The 13,879-nt window shown below is 44.1% G+C and overlaps 1 long non-coding RNA gene across 1 annotated transcript; it reads right to left on the reverse strand.

Moving 5' to 3' along the window:
- Positions 1-4,937: 4,937 nt before the first annotated feature.
- On the reverse strand, positions 4,938-11,755 carry LOC115468806. Its single transcript, XR_003941920.1, has 3 exons — positions 11,135-11,755; positions 7,458-7,502; positions 4,938-6,711 (listed from the first exon to the last, which is right to left on the reverse strand). It is a non-coding gene; the product is annotated as an uncharacterized LOC115468806 (long non-coding RNA).
- Between the last annotated feature and the right edge of the window lie 2,124 nt (positions 11,756-13,879).

The following is a 13,879-nucleotide window of genomic DNA, read 5'->3' on the forward strand; positions in this document are numbered from 1 at the left end:
TCGGCTTTCAGAGATCGGCTGTCCAATCAAATTATCCATATTCAGACAGACAACCACGTTGCCATGTACAATGTCAACAAGCACAGGGGCATTGGATCTTGCCCCTGTGTCGGGAAGCGGCCCAGATGTGGCTTTGGGCCCGCTGTCACGGCATGTTTCTCCAGGCCTATCTAGCAAGCATAAATAACAGTCTGGCTGACAGGTTGAGCAGGATACTGCAACCTTGCACACTTGTCCGCAAGATCTTCCGAGCGTGGGGCAACCCCTCGGTGGATCTTTTTGCCACTCAGATCTATCAGGGTCTCTCAGTTCTGTTCCAGACTTCAGGCCTATGGCAGGCTAGCCTCAGATGCCTTTCTCCTTCACTGGGGGTTAGGCCTTCTGTATGCGTATCCTCCCATACCTCTAGTAGGGAAGACTTTGCTGAAACTCCAGCAAGACCAAGGAACATTGATTCTGATTCTGCCCTTTTGGCTGCATCAGATTTAGTTCCCTCTTCTTCTGGAGTTGTCCTCCGAAGAACCCTGGAGATTGGAGTGTTTTACAACCCTCATCACTCAGAACGAGGGGGCACTTCTAAAACCCAACCTCCAGTATCTGACTCTCACGGCCTGGACGTTCATGGCGTAGATTTCGCCTCCTTGGGTCTTTCTGAGAGTGTCTCCCGAGTCTTGCTTGCTTCCAGGAAAGTTTTCACGAAGAGGTGTTACTTTTTTAAATGGAGGAGGTTTGCCGTCTGGTGTCATAGCAAGGCCGTAGATCCTTGCTCTTGTCCTACACAGGCCCTGCTTGAATACCTTCTGCGCTTGTCAGTGTCTGGTCTTAAGATCAACTCCGTACGAGTTCATCTTAGTGCTATTCATTATCGTGTGGAGGGTAAGCCTATCTCTGGACAGCCTTTAGTTGTTCGTTTCATGAGAGGTTTGCTTTTCTCAAAGCCCCCTGTCAAACCTCCTACAGTGTCATGGGATCTCAACGTCGTTCTCACCCAGCTGATGAAAGCTCCTTTTGAGCCACTGAATTCCTGCCATCTGAAGTACTTGACCTGGAAGGTCATTTTCTTGGTAGCTGTTACTTCAGCTTGTAGAGTCAGTGAGCTTCAAAAGCCTTGGTAGCCAATGCTTCTTATACTAAATTTCATCATAACAGAATAGTCCTCCGCACTCACCCTAAGTTCCTGCTGAAGGTGGTGTCGGAGTTCCATCTGAACCAGTCAATTTTCTTGCCAACATTCTTTCCCCGTCCTCATACCCGCCCTGCTGAACGTCAGTTGCATACTTTGGACTGCAAGAGAACATTGGCCTTCTATGTGGAGCGGACAAGCCCCTTCAGACAGTCCACCCAAATGTTTGTTTCTTTCAATCCCTACAGAAGGGGAGTTGCTGTCGGGAAACGCACCATTTCCAATTGGCTAGCAGATTGCATATTTTTCACTTACGCCCAGGCTGGGCTGACTCTTGGGGTCATGTCATGGCTCATAATGTTCGAGCCATGGCAGTGTCAGTGGCCCACTTGAAAGCCACTATAGAAGAGATTTGTAAGGCTGCGACGTGGTCATCAATCCACACATTCACATCTCATTACTGCCTTCAGCAGGATACCTGACGCGACAGTTGGTGCTGCAGAATCTGTTCGGGGTTTAGAATCCAACTCCACCCCCCTAGGCCCATTTTTATTCTGTTTCAGGCTGCAATCTCAGTTAGATGTTTCTTCGTAGGTCAATTTTTGTTATGTCCTCGCCGTTGCGAGGCCCAATTGACCCTGTTTGTTGTTTTGAGTGAGCCTGAGGGCTAGGGATACCCATATGTGAGAACAAGCAGCCTGCTTGTCCTCGGAGAAAGTGGTTACTTACCTGTAGCAGGTATTCTCCGAGGACAGCAGGCTGATTGTTCTCACCAACCCGCCCGCCTCCTCTTTGGAGTTGTTCCATTCTTTGATTTTGCTTCATAAGTTGACTGAAGCGGGACTCTCACGCGACAGGCAGGAAGATGGCCACACCCGCGCTCGAAGGCTTTAACAACCTTTATTGCTAGGAAGATTTTTCCAGACCTGGAGCTGCCGTGGACGTCACCCATATGTGAGAACAATCAGCCTGCTGTCCTCAGAGAATACCTGCTACAGGTAAGTAACTTCGTTTTATTGGGCAATGTTTTTGAGAAAGAGGGGCAAGCTCAAAGTGCCACCCAAAGAGGCGTACTTTCAAAGCACTCAGGCTTACAAAGTTACACAGAGGCGCATTTTCAAAGCACTTAGATGTACAAAGTTACACGGCGGGGCATTTTCAATATGATGTCTAAGTCGGACTTTGGACATTTTGCGCTAAATGTCCAAAATCCAAATAGACGAACAAACAAAGCAAACACTGGGCCTTCAGGATTGAGAAAAATGTAGTTCTTTATTTATAATAGAGACCCGACACGGTCCGTGTTTCGGCGTACGAACGCCTGCATCAGGGGTCAAAGGACTCCTATAGGTCATCAAGATAGTAAGTTGACAGAGATGTGGAATAAACAATCAGGTTATATTACCCGTTTATGTTGGGCATCTATCCGCCCCTGGCCACCTCCAAGTAGCGCTGCTCTTCGTTTCCCCTTTATGATATGGCGCACTGTAAGGCTATGGCAAGCTGTGAAAGGAACAGCGTCTTGTAAGCAACTGCTTTTGTGGTCTGTGTTGCGTTCTTCGTTAAGTTCGTTGACTGTAGAGGAGCGCATAAAGGGGAAATGAAGAGCAGCGCTACTTGGAGGTGGCCAGGGGCGGATAGATGCCCAACATAAACGGGTAATATAACCTGATTGTTTATTCCACATCTCTGTCAACTTACTATCTTGCTGATCTATAGGAGTCCTTTGACCCCTGATGCAGGCGTTCGTACGCCGAAACACGGACCGTGTCGGGTCTCTATTATAAATAAAGAACTACATTTTTCTCAATCCTGAAGGCCCAGTGTTTGCTTTGTTTGTTCGTTTGGTTGCTTTTGTATGCTTTATTCCCTCTTTTTTGTGACTGTATACCCAAAATCCAAATAGGAAATATGGCCATTTTCAAAATCACAAAACATCTATCTTTTTTATTTTTTTAAAATACCATTTGTGGCAAGGTCTTGTGCTCTGTTTATTTTTACAGGCCATTAAAAAAAAAAAGTAGAAAATCAAGCCATTGGGATGTAGGAAGTGCCAGCATTTAGCAGACTGGTCCCCCAGACACCCCAGGAGAGTAATAGGGCACCCTAGGGGGCACTGCTGTGGACTTCACATAAATGCTCCCAGGTATTCACCTCACTGTTGCTCCCTTATCTTTTCTGCTGAGCCATCCAAAACTCACTACCCCCAACTGTATACTACTACACTACTCCAGGTACCTACATGCTGTTCTAATGGTCCTGGCTATAACTGAGGCTGTCATAGTGGTTGGTGAGTACTATCTTTATTCACATTTTTTGAAGGTGGGAGGGGTCAGTGACCACAGGGGGAGTAAGGTGGGGGATATCTGGTCATTGTTTGCGCCTTTTCGTGCTGCGTCCCAGAGCCGAATCGGACCAGCAGTACTTGCGCAGACAAATCCTCTCAACTGGTATCTTAGAAACCTGGACAGCTGGTTAAGTCTGCTTAATACAATAACAAAAGAAACAGAACCAAAAGAAGCTTCTTTGGGGTTAACACAGGTTTATTCTTTATCCAAAATTAGGACAAAAAATAAGAGATAGAATAGATACAGTATACAAGACAGAATGGAGAACATGTACAGAAATGGAAATACAGTGGAAAAGTGATCAGGACATTGTCAGTCACCCTGGTTTGGGGCCAACAGAGATGTACGCTGACCAACTTTCCTGCCTTACAGAAAAAGTTTATATAGGGTTTGCTTTCTCTTACAGTAAGAGGGAGGGGAAGTTCTCTCCCCCTCTACTTAGCATCTTGTAAATACAGTCAGGATCTCTGTGTTTATAGTGTCAACAAAGAAATACATGGCATATGTTTACATTTCCTTACAGGATACATTTGATCTATTATCAGAAAGTGACAAAATGTTCTCTCTCTTTTGGTCATATTTACAGCTTTTGCCACGAAAGAATATATTGTCAGAACTTTTGATCTTTTGTCTTAATATTCTATTCTTATTCTTTATTCTAAAGAGAGGAAGACAAGAGTTTAAACTGTTTCCTTTTAGAGGTGATATATCTCTCACCTGACAGCCCCAGATCCTGTGTTCAAAGAAATACATAATACAAAGCTACGGCTACCTGGCTCCAAGCGTCTGTTTCTCAAAGGGAGGTCTTTGGCTTTCCTTTGTGAGGTACAGTATTTGATCTATTGTTTCATACAGAAAAGAAGTCTTCTGCAAGGTGTTATTTATTTCCTCTCACAGTTACAAAAAAAAGGAAATTCTCTCTTGGTTTGAAGTGGCCTTACTTCAAAGCACATGGGGAAGAACTCTGTCGCCCGAATTCCCCTGGGGGCCTGCCCACATTAATGGGGGAGTCCTAGGCAGACAGGTTGACAAATACCTGGCTGAGCAGGAGGGGAGGGGGTAGAGTGAATTGCTATTCCAGCAATAACTTTTCTCATCAGAAGGAGAGAAATCTTCATTCCTCCCTGTCTAAAATATGAAAAATTAATTCTGTGCATTGAATATTGGAGGCCTTCCGCCTCCTCCAACATCATTAGGGCACCTTTTTGTGTCTTACTTGTTCTAAAAATGGGTCTAGATCAAAACAGATGTTTTAGCCCTAGACGTTTTCATTTTGTTCCATTATGGCTATAAAACGTCCAAGTGTTAGGAATGCCCTAAGCCCACCCCCTTGTAATTTAGACACACTGCAGATGAATTGCATGGAAAAACGTTTACAAAATAAATTTTGAAAATACCAAGTTGGACATTTTGAGAAGAAATCAGTCCAAATGGTGTTGACACTTTTTAGATGTTTTTCGCTTTCGAAAATGAGTCCCCTAGTAACCTGTGGAACTCAGTAAGTCTAAGTTCTTTGAAAATGAGCCCCTTTATGTACACATATGGTAAAAGTCGCATCATATCATCATCGTTGTACCGAAAAACATAATGTAAGGAAGGAGAGCCATAAAATAATCTTAAAATCTGGAAGCAATGTTCAAAATTCCAAAGAAGTCTCACCTATATCATATCTTCAGAGGAAACAGGGTTCTTTTTATCTGCATATGAAAGAATTTCATTAGAAGAAACTTTTTTTTCTTGCAAATTACTTACATATTTGATACACTGTATATCAATAGAAGTATATCAAAAGTGATGCTCTGTTTTAAGCAACTATCATAAAACGTAATTGTAAAATCAAAGCCAGACTAGACCTAGCTTGAAATGCTGTAGCTGTGTCATGCTTTGAAATCATATAAAGCAGATGGTTATTGGGGAAATCTACATTTGTTAGGCACTACAGGACATAAAAATTAAAAGCAGCAGAGGAAAGGTCAGGTTTTGATTGATCTTTTTTAGCCCAAGTAACAGAGCAAACAGTAAAATCTCTGCCCCACTCCTGTATTCATGAAGGAGTTAGGATGGGTTTTTTTTTCTGAACTAAATGTTCTTTGCATATTAATAGGTAGTTAATGTAATTATGTATCTAAAAACAGCAATTATATCTCCTTACTCTGAATTTTTATTGTAGCTCACTTAGAAGTGGAATGTTAAGCGAGATAGAAACAATACGTTGTCATGTAAATATGGTCAACATAAGAGTACCAGGTCCATGCGTTGTTGAGAAAAGTGAAGGCAACAGCAGCACAAGTTGTGAAGTCAGGTTTAAGGCAATTGAAAAACTGAAAACAGCTGAAAGATCTGTGCTAGTTTTCCCTCTTGGACCCTTGCTTAATCCCGAATTCGATGCTCCTCTGCAGGAAAGCGACCGAGTACATACAGCTGAACATCAGGAATCTGTATGATACACACACTTGCATATGTGCTCATTTACCGATAGGTATGTGAAAGAATGGATCCGCACAAGCCATTACACAGAAACTGTAGGGTGACTGAGTCTTAATGTTTTGAAAGCAGATGTGCCATCCAAATCTGTAACTTTGATAGGAGATTTTGTACATCATTTGAGCTTATGTCAAAACCTTGTACAATTGCATGGTCAAATACCATTCTATGATGTATATTTTCAAACCACCAGTCACCTTTATTAATATTAAGAGGGAGCTTTGACTGTAGATCCTATTTAAGATTTGTGTTGGTTGTAAATCTAAATGCTCTTGGAATATAGTGGGTTTTTGCTACGTTTTGTTAGTCAATTGTTGACTTATTTGTTCTCACGTTTCTGTCCTCATCTTCCGCCTACTGTGGGCTTGATACATACTACTGAGGTATTTTTTAATCTTTATTATGTGTAATTTCATTTATAATAGTTTGTGCCTTTAGCATTCTTCTGTACAAGCTTATATTGTTTTACTTTAAATTAAATTAAAAGAAAACCTATTATCCACCTCTAACTGCGTTGCCATCTGTAGCAGTTAGTACCTGTTCACTTCCACAATGTTGATCTTTATTCAAGTTTCTCCTCCAGCTTTTCCCAGAATATCTGCTGCTCTTGCTCATCAGTCAAGTTTACCACATAAATCTTGAGTACATCCCTGCAGTGGGCGGACCATCATCTGAGAAAGGCCAACATGATGATTCTTTTGTATAATTCCACGGCAATCTGTCCTAGTCCATCACTTCTAGGGTTCTTAAGGCATCCTAGAAAAGAAAGCAAAATGAATATTAAATCCAATAGCAAAAATACAATAGAAATATGTCCTAGTATAAACATTGCCAGATTTCTAGTTAACTACACAAATGACTATTAAGTGCCGACTCAGCTGGCGGTAAATGCCGAGATGCCCTTTATATTTCTATGGGTGTCTCTGTTTACTGCCAGCTCATTCTACCCAAAGCTAAAAACAATACCATGGCTTAGTAAAAGACCCCTTAATCTTCCTTATAAATGTTTGGCTTATGAATTTAAGCTTGACATTATAGCTTGTCTATACAAAGGCTGAAAAGCACTTCTGCAACGTTTATCAAAATACAAGAAAATATAGCAGAAGCCATGCTGCGTGTAAAGGACTCCTCATTTAAGTGAAGGGCTTCCAGGGCCCTTTCCAAGTTCTTTTGGTTGACATTCTGTTTTGGGTTTACTTCATGAGCATGTTTGCAGATGAAGTGTTATAATGGGTCCAATGACCTATATGCAAAGAAGGGAAACTACTTTCCCTTAAAGTGCTATCAAATTCATCAGGCGACACTTAACATGAGTAAACTCAGTCACAATCCATGTCTTGTGGTCCAATGGAATAGGCCCCCTTTCTTCTTGTAGTGAAATTTCTCAGTGCTCTGGTGTAGGAGGATGGGGTGAAGCAAAGTAAACATTGCTTCCTCAATCTGGTGACCTTCCAAAGTACCTCCAGCACTTCTGACTGACAGTTCATCTTGATATCACTTACTGTAGGAGACAATTCCCACTTGAGAAACCTTTCCTTTTGACAAACCTGTTGTGAAAACAAAGCGTAAAACTCAAAAAGTATTAAAATAAAACTAAATCCAGCTGCTTTTCATGAGCAAGGTTGAAAAATTGGAACCTAACAACCATGATGCCTGAAAAGCTCTTATACAGTAACATTCTTGGGATATTCTGACATTGGTCCAATAAAAAGATATTTCACTGCCTGTAAAGAACTGAATAACAGCAAATTTAGGAACACAACAAGGTAAATCAGCTAAGAGGGATTTAAGGCCTGATCATCATCACAAAATGAGAGGAGGAAAATAAAAGCTTTAGTAAACCAAATCCATAAAATAAACCAAGAATAAAAAGGATGGTGAAATTTATTCGTACCTATTAATTTTCTTTCTAGGAGTCCTACTCAACAGACTGCACCAATAGATTGTGTCTCTTCCTGACCATCACCGATGGAAGGGCTGGTACCTGCTTGAATTCTTCAATACTGCTTTGCCAAAGCAGTATAGGATCCAGACCAAAAAATATCTTTTCCCACAGGTAAGGCTGCCAACTGGATCCAGATTTACAGGGTTGATCCAGTCCTGGGTTTACCCTGTTGCATACAAGGACTTGTAGTTTTGCTTTTCTTAGGGAATGCAAGGGGGAAATCAGAACTACAAGTTTTAGCATGCACTAGGGTAAACCCAGGACTAGATAAACCCTGTCCTGTAAATCTGGATCCAGTTAGCAGCCTTACTCATAGGGAAATCCACTGCAGAACACTGCAAGATTAATGTCAGAAAAGGAGATGGGATATAATGCCTTTCTGTAATTTCAATCATTATACAGGAATATATTTTGTACCTAGGCCAATGCAAGGATCCCCTGGATCTCAGGCCACTCCTCCACTCCCACTTCAAGAAGGAAGGAACAGAATGAAAACTCTAAACAATCCCTAATACCAAAGTCTTCCAGGGCAGGTCAGACTGGTCTAGGTATGAATACATTTCACCTTCCTTACTGTCCCATTAGACCAGCTTGCACCAAAGGGATGTACAAGAGCAATCCCTTAATGATATGGGGAAGACAGGGCCCCCTGAACTATTGCCCTGTTTGGCCAGGACATCTATCTTGTAATGCTTTACAAGTGAATGCAGCAACAACCAGGCCTTCCCTCATCAGTTATCTTCTGGTGGAATGACCCGAGCCTCCGCCAGGACGTTGTCTGGGCTCTGGTTGAATGAGCTTGCAGCTTCACCACAACAACCTTGCACATCACTATTTAGGCTGCCTCAATAGCCAGTTTAATCCAGCACACTATGGAGGCCTTGTATGCCACCTCCTCCTTGCGTAGCCCCTGAAGCCATCACTTTCAAATAGCCTAATACCCTCTGCACATCCAGCTTATGGATCTTATGGAAAGAATTAGAACCACTGCTCTGCTCAAAGTTGGCAGAACCATCACCTGACTGAGATGAAAAGGAGAGCACCTTGGGCAAAAACGGAACCAAGTGCTCGAAGAAAGACAGGGATCTCTACAGGATAAAGCTTGCAATTTGGACACCAGTCTGGCTGAAGAAATTGCTACTAGAAACACCATTTTCCCATGGGTTCAGGCTTACCTTACCTAACTACACCAACACAAACGAACCATCTACTGGAGGTAGAGAAATATTAAAGGACTAGTAAAAAAGGCCCGTTTCTGACACAAATGAAATGGGCGCTAGCAAGGTTTTCCTTGGAGTGTGTATGTTTGAGAGAGTGTGTGTGAGAGAGACTGTGTGAGAGTGAATGTGCGTGTGTGTGACAGAGAGAGAGTGACACTGGGTGCGAGTGTGTGTGTGTGAGCATGAGAGTGTGTTCCAGGGTTGTCCCCCCTCCCTCCGAGTTCCAGGGTTGTTGTCCCCCTCCCTCCGAGTTCCAGGGTCGTCCCCTCCCTCCCCTGCATTCATCCATATGCAGGCAACGTCCTCTGTGCTCTGCCCCCTCCATCCATCCATGTGCAGCATCTCTCCCCTGCCCCCTCCACCTCCCTCTGTCCCTCCCTCCCAGTTCCAGAGTCCCATGGAACTGGGAGGGAAAGGGGACGGAGAACGTTGGAGGAGTGCCGTCAGCAGGTGGTTACAATCCCAGAGACACACATTGGAACATTTGAGAAGGTTGGAGGAATGATGTCAGCAGGTGGTTACGATCCCAGTGAGACACACTGGAATGTTGGAGGAGCAAATTATTATATTAGATTCTAGCAGGCACCAGCCATTGATGCCACTGGAAAAGTTCAGATTCTCTACCTCCATCTGCTGGTCGTGAAGGGATATGACCCGTTGGTGAGGACTGATCTAGTGGAATGAAAAGGAATACAGTAGAAGTCCAAAAATCCAGACTGCTTGGGGATCGGGGTTCGGATTTTCTGGATTCTCAGGCAGCCTTTCTGCATCACTGTCCCAGGCCCCTTAGGCACCTTCCCCTCTTCCCTCCCAGTACGATCTGGCATCTTTCCCCCCATTCCCTGCCCTGTGTGCTCTCCCTCCCCACATGATCCTTCACTCACTCTATCAGACACCCAAGGCCCCCCTTCATGGCTATGCCTCCCCCTTCCTTCCTTCCTTCCCTCCCTCCCTCCACGTTCTGGTGTCTTTTCCCCACTCTTGGCCCTGTCTGCTTACTCCCTCTCTAAGCTCAACTCCTGAAGTCTTTGCAGTGCCAGCAGCAGCGACAGTCATACTCACTGCCTGCCTCCAGAACTTACCGTGCCTTTCCCCTCTGACCCATACTGCCCCTTCTGAAGACATGAAGTTGCACCAAAAGGAGCGGGATGGGTCAGAGGAGAAAGGCCCGATGCATGACAGAGGCAGCCAGTGAGTAAGGCTGCCACTGCGAAGACTTTAGGACTTGGAAGTAGAGAGGGAGCAAGCAAGCAAGCCATCACCGTCCAGTTGGATAGGCAGTGCCTTAAAAGGTGAAGGATAAACAATTTATTTTTACATTTATATCCAACATTATCACAAGCAAACTTGGGTTCAAAGTAGATTACATTTGAAAATACAGTGAGACAGGATAATAGAATTCAGTAACATCATGTGAGCAAGACTATGGAGTTGTCAGAAAAGTTTACCAAAGTTGAGATTTGCATATATACGTAACTGGGCATTTAAAAGTCTATCCTTTAATGATACAGCATCTTCAGAAATCGTAGCCATTAGTATAGATAGTTATTCAAACATTATCATATGCACACACCAGAACGGGCATCCATACACACACTGCAAAAGTAAACAACTTCTCTACACAGTATAGCCAAAGCTTAATTTTTATTTCCTCATTTCCATCTTCCAAAATTATAGACAGCAGATGTACAGATCAGTAGGACCCGGAGCTGTCCAAAACAAACAAGTCAAGTCAGAAACAACACAGTTTATACCTAAGTATACAACCAACCTTAGGTTTCACCTTTGGGTTTAAAAAGCAATACCATGTGCATTTAAGGTCTGGATAAACAAATTAGAACCCTCAGCAATACTTGGTAGCAATAATGAAACACAGATGGAATATTCATGTAGCAGGCAGCCAATAGATTTATTTTCCACTGAAAATAATTAACTTTGTATGAACTTGATAGCTCATAGTGTGCTACTTGCATTTACATTCAAACAGACTTTAAAGAAAAAAATAAATACCTACAACAGAACTGGCACATTTAGGGCCGCTCTTGATCTGCATACACTGCAGTCATATGCAAATCTCTTCGTGCATATTCATTGTGGATATCCTGAAAACCTGCTTGGCAAGGGGATACTGCAGGACCAGACTTGGAAAACACTGCTCTAACCAATGAACTACTAATATTTCTATAGTACTACTAGATGTATAGTGTATACTTGTATTTTTTCTGTCTGTAGAGGGCTCACAATCTAAGCTTTTATACCTGGGGCAATGGAGGGTTAAGTGACTTGCCCAGGGTCACAAGGAGCTGCAGTAGGACTTGAACCCTGGTTGCCAGAACCGAAGCCCGCTGCACTATCCATTAGGCAACTCCTCCGGCAACGAAAGGTTATTCCGTCCAGACAGTTCCTATATCATGCACAAGCCGGCATGTTTCTATAACTAAGATTAAATAAAAATGCTACCAAGGATGCGGCAGCAGATAGTTTATTTTGGTATCCCCGATATGATGGCTCCGCGGGGGAGACGGCTTCAACTATTTGACGTCAAGCCTGCAGGAGTCTAGGAGATACAGAGTAGTTACCTGTAACAGGTGTTCTCCGAAGACAGCAGGCAATATATTCTCACATATGGGTGACGTCACGTCAGCCCGGAGGACTTTCTAGCAGTCTTCTTAAAACTTGAAAGTGTCAGTTGTCGCGTGGGCGGATGCACTGCGCATGCGGGCGTCCCTTTTCCCGCCCGCCGCGAGGACACATTCCTCAGTTATATCCAAAAAAATAGAGGAATACAACTCCTAAGGGGAGGTGGGAGGGTTGTGAGAATATATTGCCTGCTGTCTTCGGAGAACACCTGTTACAGGTAAGTAACTACTCTTTCTCCGAAGACAAGCAGGCTAATATTCTCACATATGGGTATCCCTAGCCCCCAGGCTCACTCCACATAACAAAGAGTGGTCAATTGGACCTCACAACGGCGAGGACATAACTGAAATTGACCTGAAACAAAACACAACTAACTGAGAGTGCAGCCTGGAACAGAATAAAAATGGGCCTAGGGGGGTGGAGTTGGATTCTAAACCCCAAACAGACTCTGCAGCACCGACTGCCCAAACCGACTATGCTTCTGAAGGCAGTAATGAGATGTAAATGTGTGGATTGAAGACCACGTCGCAGCCTTGCAAATCTCTTCAATGGTGGCTGACTTTAGATGAGCCAGTGACGCAGCCTTGGCTCTAACATTATGAGCCATGACATGACCGTCCAAAGTCAGCCGGGCTTGGCCGTAAGAGAAGGAAATGCAATCTGCTAGCCAATTAGAAATGGTGCGCTTTCCGACAGCAACTCCCCTCTTATTGGGATTAAAAGAAATAAACAACTGGGCGGACTGTCTGAAGGGGTGTGTCCGCTCCACGTAACAGGCTAGTGCTCTTTTACAGTCCAAAGTGTGCAACTTGCTTTCGCCCGGACTCATGTGAGGAGGGGGAAAAATGTTGGCAAGACGATTGACTGGTTCAGATGGAACTCCGACACTACCTTCGGTAAAAACCTTGGGTGCGTGCGGAGAACTACCTTGTCATGATGAAAAACAAGGAAAGGTGCATGAACTACCAGGGCCTGAAGCTCACTGACCCTACGAGTTGAAGTAACCGCCACCAAGAAAATGACCTTCAAGGTCAAGTACTTCAGATGGCAGGAATCCAGTGGCTCGAAAGGAGTTGTCATCAGCTGGGTGAGAACGACGTTGAGATCCCATGGCACTGGAGAAGGTTTGACAGGGGGCTTTGTCAAAAACAAACCTATCATGAAATGAACCACCAAAGGCTGTCCAGAGATAGGCAGACCGTCTACACGTGAATGATAAGCACTGATTGCGCTAAGAATACCCTTGACCGAGTTGGTTTTAAGACCGGACTCAGATAAGTGTAGAAGGTACTCAAGCAAGGTCTGTGCAGGACAAGAAAAAGGATCTAGGGCCCTGCTGTCACACCAGACGGCAAACCTCTTCCATTTAAAAGAATAACACCTATGTGTGGAATCTTTCCTGGAAGCAAACAGGACTCGGGAGACACCCTCAGGGAGACCAAAAGAGGCAACCTCTAAGCCCGCAACATCCAGGCCGTGAGAGCCAGAGACTGGAGGTTGGGATGCAGAAGTGCCCCCTCGTTCTGAGTAATGAGGGTTGGAAAACAATCCAGTCTCCATGGTTCTTCCGAAGATAGTTCCAGAAGAAGAGGAAACCAGATCTGACGGGGCCAAAAAGGCGCTATCAGAATCATGGTTCCTTGGTCTTGCTTGAGTTTCAGCAAAGTTTTCCCCACCAAGGGAATGGGAGGATACGCATACAGGAGTCCTGTCCCCCAATAAAGGAGGAAGGCATCCGATGCTAGCCTGCCGTGGGCCTGAAGTCTGGAACAGAATTGAGGGACCTTGTGAGTGTCCTGGGAAGCAAAAAGATCTATCGAGGGAGTGCCCCATACTCGAAAAATCTTTTTGGCAATAGTCATGTTCAAGGACCACTCGTGAGGCTGTATAATCCTGCTCAACCTGTCGGCCAGACTGTTGTTTACACCGGCTAGATAAGTGGCTTGGAGAAACATCCCGTGTTGGTGGGCCCATAGCCACATCTGCACAGCTTCCTGACACAAAGGGCGAGATCTCTGAAAGCCTTTAGCGCGTTCCAGATCGCTCGCAATTCCAGGAGATTGATCTGGAGATGCTTCTCCTGAAGAGACCAAGCTCCTTGAGTGTGAAGCCCATCTGC

The sequence above is a fragment of the Microcaecilia unicolor genome, chromosome 4 (assembly GCF_901765095.1).
Source record: "Microcaecilia unicolor chromosome 4, aMicUni1.1, whole genome shotgun sequence".
Lineage (NCBI taxonomy): Eukaryota > Metazoa > Chordata > Amphibia > Gymnophiona > Siphonopidae > Microcaecilia > Microcaecilia unicolor.